Source organism: Cupressus sempervirens, chromosome 5, assembly GCF_028749045.1.
Source record: "Cupressus sempervirens isolate cs-2001-9-10 chromosome 5, ASM2874904v1, whole genome shotgun sequence".
NCBI lineage: Eukaryota > Viridiplantae > Streptophyta > Pinopsida > Cupressales > Cupressaceae > Cupressus > Cupressus sempervirens.
The window spans coordinates 378,677,805-378,686,423 of NC_143122.1; positions in this window are offsets into that span (position 1 = coordinate 378,677,805).

The following is an 8,619-nucleotide window of genomic DNA, read 5'->3' on the forward strand; positions in this document are numbered from 1 at the left end:
TTCTTTTCCTTGTTTTTCTAGGGAAACTATGAAGGGAGTGTTGATATTACTTACCCTCGAATAGGGTAGAAGTGGCCATTTATGAGAGAATTAGATTTAGTTGGACTCTAGGTCAGTGTAGAGTCTCTTCTCATGTTGAGGAGAGGGAGGAACCAAGGTGTTATGGGCCCTTTCTTGTCAATGCAAAACTGATTTTGTTTTGGAGAAATAAGAAGAGAAATAAATGGAAGTTTATGTGATTTGGTAGCCTTGGAAGAGACATGTGATTTTTATTATTTATTGACATCTCTTACCTAGAAAAATCTACCTTCTGCAAAGTCATAGGTTCATTATGAAACTGATTGTCCATATCTTGGATGGGGAATGATATGTTGAGTTGTGTCATTGTGATTGTTTTTTGAATGTCACCCGGTTGGTTATTGGTTCTCCTAGCGTGGGGCGTGGGCTTACATCGAGGCCTAGATCGGGAGGTGAGCTCTCCATGGTTGTTCCTTGTGTTTTGCAAATTGTCTAAATAGGTTCTCATGATGGAGTAATCCTGGTTTTCTTGGGACACTAATGGTGTTCTTGATGTCATATTAGTAAAGGTTTCTCCATTTTTATACCACCTATTGTATTGTATATCCTTGTTGAGAATGATGATGAAGGAGATGGTCAAAATATTGTAATTTCAATATTGATAAATCAAACATTCAGTATTTTATGGAATAAGAAAGTTGTGTGATCAAGTATTGTTGGATTTAATATCATATCTTACTTTCAAGTTTATTTCTTTACAAAAAAATCCAAGTTGTATACTTCATAGTTCTTTCATGAAATCTAATACAATGTATTTAAAAGACCATTTTATAAGGATCTAGTTATATGAAATATTTAAATTATAGTTGAAATGAATTATCTTTAAGTTCTTGAGTTTTGGGCCAATGTTAAAAATATACATTAATTCAACCTTGTACCTTAAACTTTACTTAGTAGAAATTTGATAAATCAATGGATTAAATCGTATATTGTAATAGTTGTAGAATACCTATAATCACTCCTAGTTTGGATATAAACCTATTATCAATACTTGTATTAGAAAATCCCTAAATAAAATGGGAAAAATAATAATACATAATGTCCCCTACAAACTCCAAAGAGGAAACCTTTTACTAAGAAGGAGAATGGAAATTATATAACTCCCATGTATTTGAGAGAAACAAAGGCTCTCTAGAGAATGTATGGGATACATTTTATTTTCAATTTTGGTAACAAGGAATATTCCCTAGATTCCCTTCTCAATTCCTATATAAAATTTATTAAAAAGGGGTGACCTAATAATCTTTATGCTATAAATCACTCTTTTATCTCCCACTAGAAAAGTATTTTACAATTTAAAATATAAATAAATAAATAAATAAAACAAGTTGGAGGGGGGATAGGACACCCTATGGGCCCTACCTCCACCTCCACCTCTCCTCTCCCCAAAACTAGATGCATAGCAAGGTGATGGTTGGATTCAAAATTGCAAGGAGGAAAATCTTGGGAAGTGATTAAAACTTTTGACTTTAGAACCCCTACCTACCCTTCCACTTGTCTCTCCCTCCAAGTATCTTTTCCCCAACCCCCATCCATGGTAAGGCAACAAGTAAACCCTCTGCCATTCAAAATTTCCACCCCATTGGGACACTGATTTAATGGGATAGGTGATGGTGGTCATAGGGAATGTTTCTTTGAACTTCCCAACCTTTTTTGTTTAAATTAAAACAACTACTCACCTTTTGACTTAGCCCATGCATACCCTTTTTTTGGGAGAGTTATCTTGGGCAGCATGGTGTTGTCATGGGGCTGCATGTGGGTACCTAGGAATTCATCCAATGCCTTGGTTAATGACAGAGTTAAGGGGTAGTGTTAGGTCTTATGTGTTAGGGGATAGTTAGTTAGAGGATTAAGGGAATAAGTGAGTGTTAGGAATTGTTAAGTAGGTTTAGTTATAGATTTTAAGATAGTATATATTATTGTGGGGTAGAAAATATTAAAATAAGGGTTAGTAATATAGTAGTTTAGATTAGTTAGACTAAGAAGGGGCTTAGTTGTTAAGAGAGTTGATAAGAGGATAGTATTTATAGGATAGATTAGTATTTTCTTTGGCGATTGTTTTTTTTATATTGAAGTAATTTACTAAGTAATTATTATTAGAAATTTTTCTCATTTAGGTTGATGATAGAAGTTTTATTTTATTTATTTACTTGATATAGTAAATATATTAGAGTTTCCTTGAGTAACAAGTCTCTAGGTAAAGTATGAAGATTAATGGTGTTAAAGGAAATGAGGTAATTTATGTTCCCTATATTTAAGCATGTGTGTGTGTTTATATATATATATATAATAGAAATTTATTTTTAAAATATTATAATTAAAGGTCTAATTAATTATAATTTCAATATCTATTAATGTTTTGGCTCTAAGGTGATATTAGGTTAGTAAGTGGTCTAAAGTGGCATAAGGTAAGTTGACTAGATAATGTCATAGGATGGGTCAGGTTATGATTGAGAGATAGATGGAGGTCATAAACAATTAATTAGTCCTAAATTGGATTGTGTTAATATCCAAAATTAGGTATTAGTATGTTGTGATAGATTAATCTTTAAGTGCAAAATTAGTCCTGCTAGGGGATTGACCTAGTAAAATATAATAAGTGTTTAGTATCAAATAAAATTTAATATAACTTATGTTATTGATCAAATCACGTGATGTGGAACTCATTATACTTAAGTTAGGTCTATCAAACTATTAAATAGGGTTGGAACCCCGAATGTGACAATGATGGGGTGTGCTCCCACCCTTTGACAGAAGGTGAAAACTTGAGATTCTAACTCTACTAAAAACTAAACCAATCCAACTTGAATTCACCTTAAGATATTGGGAACCCCAAATGCTACCCAAACATGATGCCATACTTCAACTGCACTTTCTTAACCTTACCCTAATCAAAGTTTTTACGAGAAACCAAAATCCTAGAACTCTCATAAACTAATCATGTAACCTTGAGACTTGAAAGCAACCTTGGCATGTCTTCATCCTTCCACAACATATTCAATGCTAGTATGTGTCAATATAGTTTTTATTACCTTTGAAAAAAAAAATTGTATTTTTTTGCCCTCATATTTTGGGCATGACAAATATTAAATTGTAAAACACGGTTTGATCATATTTGCATACACATTGCCACATTACATAGCCTATTAATAATATCATTTTACATATATTTTCAATTTTATCCAACAACAATAGATTTAAAATGATATTTTTAAGAAATAAATATATATACACACATGCACAAGGGGATACTTGGTGGTACATTCATGAAGAGAAAAGACATCAATTTTTGAAAGATAGAAAGATCAAATATATTAATAACAATATGAATTGAGACTAACATTGATAGGGGTTGAAAGAAATACATTTAGGAGTGAATGGATGATAAAAACAACTCCTAATCAGAATTCTCAGAGACAATCAATAAATCAAGGGATTACACAATATGCAACCCTTATTTTTTCTTTTTATTAGCACTATACTTTTTTGTTTTTAATAGATACTATGATTTCACATACTCAAAACTATATAAGTGGAAGACCATAATATTATACCTTCTAATTGGACAATAATATGATTTCACATACTCACATTCATATAATTGGAAGACCATAATATAATTTCATGTAATTATAATCATTTTGGCATCAAAACTTCTCATAAATAGAATCGTTGACTATATTATATTAATCTTTTTACTTTAGACAATGCAATGGTGATAATTGTATGAAAGTTCACCATTCGTTAAGTTGTTAGTTAGGAGGAACAATATACAAGAATATGTAGAATATGTCTGTAGTCCAAGAAACCAAACACACCAAGAATACATGCATTAAACAAGTGGTAATCATAAATGAGTGAACAAAAAATAGTGAACAGTTACCAGGCTTGGTAATAAGTCCTCCAAAATACTCACTAGGGAAGCTTATCTAGCTAAAGAATCACATGCTAGGAAGAACATACCTAGATTCAAACATTCTTTAGACTTGGGATATAACATAAATTCAGATTAGCAATCAATCAATAGAGGAAAAATAATACCTAGTAGTATATGAAAAAAGGAATAAATAATACAAATTTTTTTATGAATTCTCTCAGAAAAGAGAAGAGTATAAGAAGAACAATGCATTTAAGAAATAAGAAAATGTAGAACAATGATGTGAGAAATGTTGGTCGATAATGTTCCAACAAAGACTTGTAATATGAAAGGGCCCGCACATAGCATTCATTTAATATGTTGGAGTTATATGGAAGTCATCAAGAATTACATGATGATAAATAATGAAGAACATAATTTTATGTTAAATATAATCACATCTCTTACATAGTCAGGGAACATCATTGGACAAGTAAGGAAGATACTCAGATTATAACACAAAGCTTCATACATCTTTGTGACTAGTATGCACACTATTGTTGCTTCAAGTAAGGCATTCTCCCACCTTATATGTGCTCTTTTTTTTGGTCTAATTGAAGGATACTAAATTGATTGTGGATATAATCTTATATTCTATTGTAATATATTCATTACTTTTTCCATCACAATTTTTGCGAAACATTTCTCAGAAGTAGTCACACTAATGTGGTAATTTGTTGCATGACACTCTTATGTATGTTCACTGTATTGTAACACCAGTTTCATATGCCTTTTTACTCAATGGTGTTCTTGGAACTATCTATTATTGTAAAATTTAGACACCATAGTATCGATTTGTTATTTTGATTGGATAGATTTCTAGACATATCGAAGAATTATTTACATGGAGACTAGTTTGGTCCATTTGTTGTTAGAAGTTAGAATGATCATTAACCAAATAAACTATCTTTAAAGGTGCTTTACTACAAAAATATTAACTTAGTAAGAGGTTGTTAAAAGGCTTCTTTTTAATGCCTCCATTGGAATGATATTATGTCAGACTAACAATTTTCTAATATGCATAGAGAGTTGTTTTTGTGTTGGGTTGTAAGTATTAAGAGAGATAATTCTATACATCAATAACAAATATGGGTGTTGCAAAAATAATGGTAACAATCTTATTTTTTGATTGAAGAATTTTTAAGTTCTTCTCTAGAATGTTCAACTTAAATTTTTGAATCTACATTGAAGTCCAGAGTACCAACAAGGATTGAATGATGAGAATGTTTCATTTAAAATTATATTTTTCTAAACTAGTCATTTGATATAGGTTTTCCCAAAAAAATGTTGGTATGATCATATTCATAATTTTATAGCAATGTTAGAGTCCTCAACTAGTAGTTGACTGGAATGCTACAAAATAATTAATTAGCTTCATGTCAGAAGCCATATTTCCACAAAAAATAGTGTATGTATCAAGTGCATACATGTTTCCTTTATTGAAAAAAGCTATGGAAGATTGGTAAGATTGTTGTTGGTATTCCCATTCTAGATCAGGTACCAACATTTTTTTATAAAGAAGGTTTCTTATTCCTTTTAAACATCTAATATTAATGTATGACTTTTCATTTTTCTTGTAAGTACATTTAAAAGAGTTGTTTACATGACTAGTAGATGACAAAATGAATGAATAGTGATAATGTTGTTATCACAGTCACAAGTCATGGAAGATTGTGAGAAGAAATGGAGAAGGACAACCAAATAATGAAGAAAACAATGATTTTCCTAGTTAAAAAATGAAGTGACAGTGTAAACAAAACTGAAAATGGTGATAAGTCATTATTGCAGTACATCAGTATCACATGAAGTTCAAAGCTACATGAGAAAATGATTTCAAATAAGGGCATGTAAGTGATTCAAAGGAATCCCTATTACATTGATTCAAGTAAAAAAACAATGGAAATGATTATGATATTGCTATCAAGATTTAGCCATGTGATTTTGAGTCAAACTCATTGACCCATGTTTCATGAGTAGTGATTCAACATGAATCCATCTCTCATGAGAATAAATGAAACACTTAACACTCATTGGATCTAGGTGATGCTCACAAGGGTGAAGCACTCAATACATTAAAAACAACAAATGCATATGATAAAACACAAAGTATATTCTCAAAATTTGACAAGAATTTACCTAGCATAATTGATGTCGCTACTTGTTTCCATTAAACTAATGGAATAAATGATTTCACATTGCATAATATGCTTCTTGGTTTCTAACTTATCCTTGGTGAAATCTAGCTTGCAAAGTTGCTACCACTTCTTACATTGGGTGTTTTTGAATCCTTCTTTCTGACTTATGAACCGTATCTATTTTGAAACTCAATTAGATCTTCCTTTATAGAAGCCTTCCCTCCAAGATTTGTAGAACTAAATTTGTAGCTTGTCAAAGCTTTCTTTTTTAATAGATCTAGTCTTTTTTTTGTGGAGTTGGTGACGATCCTTTTAAAGAAACTTCCAATTGGAGGAGTAGCTATGGGTGAATGATGTTTTGCTAAGTCTATCAGAATATTCTTGGTACTGAGAATATTTTTCTAAGTCAATGAGATAAATCCTTTTCAAGTTGTATTCATTATAGTATGATAATCCATATTCTCCTCCTCAATCAGGCTTTCCTCCTCAATAGGAAAACATCATGTATGCTCTTGAACTTTCTTTGCAAACAAGTTGGAGTTTGTGTCCAGGGAATTTGTGATAGTTCTATCAAATAATATTCCACCTACAAGGGTCAATGAATCTAAACAATAAATCTCTCATGGATATCCCTTACCCAAACATTTGATGGAGTTTTCTGATTCATCACTAGAGTCTGAGGAAAGATAAGCCCATTGCGCATCTAATGGTGTTTAATTTCTACACTTCAACATTTGATTTACTAGAGTGAATGAGTGAAAAGAAATTTAAAAATCTATATCTTCCTTATCCCTATTCACAAGGTTATCCATTTCTCGACATTTTATAGATTTTCCTACTATTGTGTAAGTCTTCACCATTTTTGAATCCTTGTGATATTTCTATTTCATTTAGGGACCCTAATCTTGTGCTTGGAAAAGGATTATCATGAATAGTTAAATTAACATTCTTGTTGAGGAAAACCTGTGGTAAGATTCCATCATGCGTTGCATCCTTGGAATGTCTCCAAAACCTTTTGCAATTCTATCATTTACAAATTCACATAGAAAATCTACTCCCAAACTAGACTGTAGTCCAAATTGATTGGAAGGCTTCTTATTAACTACAACTAACTCACTTAAACCATGTTGACCCAATTATGTAACCACATTTATTTTCATTGAAGGTGTCCTTTTAATGTCACATTTGTCCATATCACCTAGCCCCTTCTAGAATGAGAACTCTGAGACATAGCTCCATGTCATTCTCAAAGCTCTTCACCTGATTTACTTCTATTTTCATATCACAAATAAATCTTGAAGCCTCTCTAACAATAGAAGTAGCCTAAGAATTAAAAGCAACATTTAAAAAAAAATGATTTTGACTAGCCATCACAATTGCGATGACTTGTTTCGATGGCTAGCTATCACTTGCACAACATAGTTGTTGCAACAACATCAAAAATTTGATGATTAGTCTAGATGGATGAATGTTGCTTCTATAGCATAGTTGTCGCATTGATGTCAAAATTGAAATGGTAGATTGGAAGCTTAAGACATCATAATTATGATGGCATCCTGTTGCAAGTGTGACTTCACAAACATGAACTCTTGTCTATTCCTTCTTCCAAGTTATGATAGTGTCATCCATCATTATTATGAAAAATCCCTTCACTATCATAATTTACAACAAAAAAAGTTTGACGGTCATCCGAAGGGAGAAAACTCATGGTTTTGTTGCTAGGGTGATAGGTAGGTGTCGCAATTGTGATGGCCTGCCATTATAATTCAAGTCCAAATGTAGTAGTGTGACATCTTTTACAATAATTAAATTAGTTGAGCTTTTGGGGGTGTTGCCCCAAAAAATCCCCTGTAAGGGCGCTGCCCCTCAACCCCACCTTGTACTGTGATAGGGAGCACACCTAGGGCTCTACTTCAAGACCCCACAAGGGGAATTGCCCCTTGACCTCATCTTAGAGGCATTTCTCCCAAACATTCGTAGAAATAATCTGGGGGGAAATTGTGGGCCAAATAAACTAGGAATAAATTAACATTTTGATTTTGATTAGGCTCCACATCAAACACTTAGGATATTTTTTGAGTTCCACCCCACTTTTTTGATGCCTTTTTTATAGTATTGAAATCCCCTCCACTATTTAAAATCTCTCCTTTATTAACAATTAATTTTTCTTTAATCTCTTTCAAGACTCTGATTTTATCTATATTTTGAATAGGTCCATATACATTAAAAATCTCAAAGCTTAACTTCAATTAGGAGCTTCATACTAAGCCACAACTCCAATTTCTATGACCTAAATATTTTATAGTCAGAAACCTTAAGTTCCATATGAAAGCTAAGCCTCTTGAGCCTCCCCTAGTTGGAGATCCCCATATCTCCCTAGATCCTAGCTTCTTTTTAAGACCCTCTAAATCATTCCTATCTAGCTTTCTTTTTTGTAATAAAATGAGTTCTACTTTTATTTTTGATATGCAATCTTTTTAGACTCGTTGC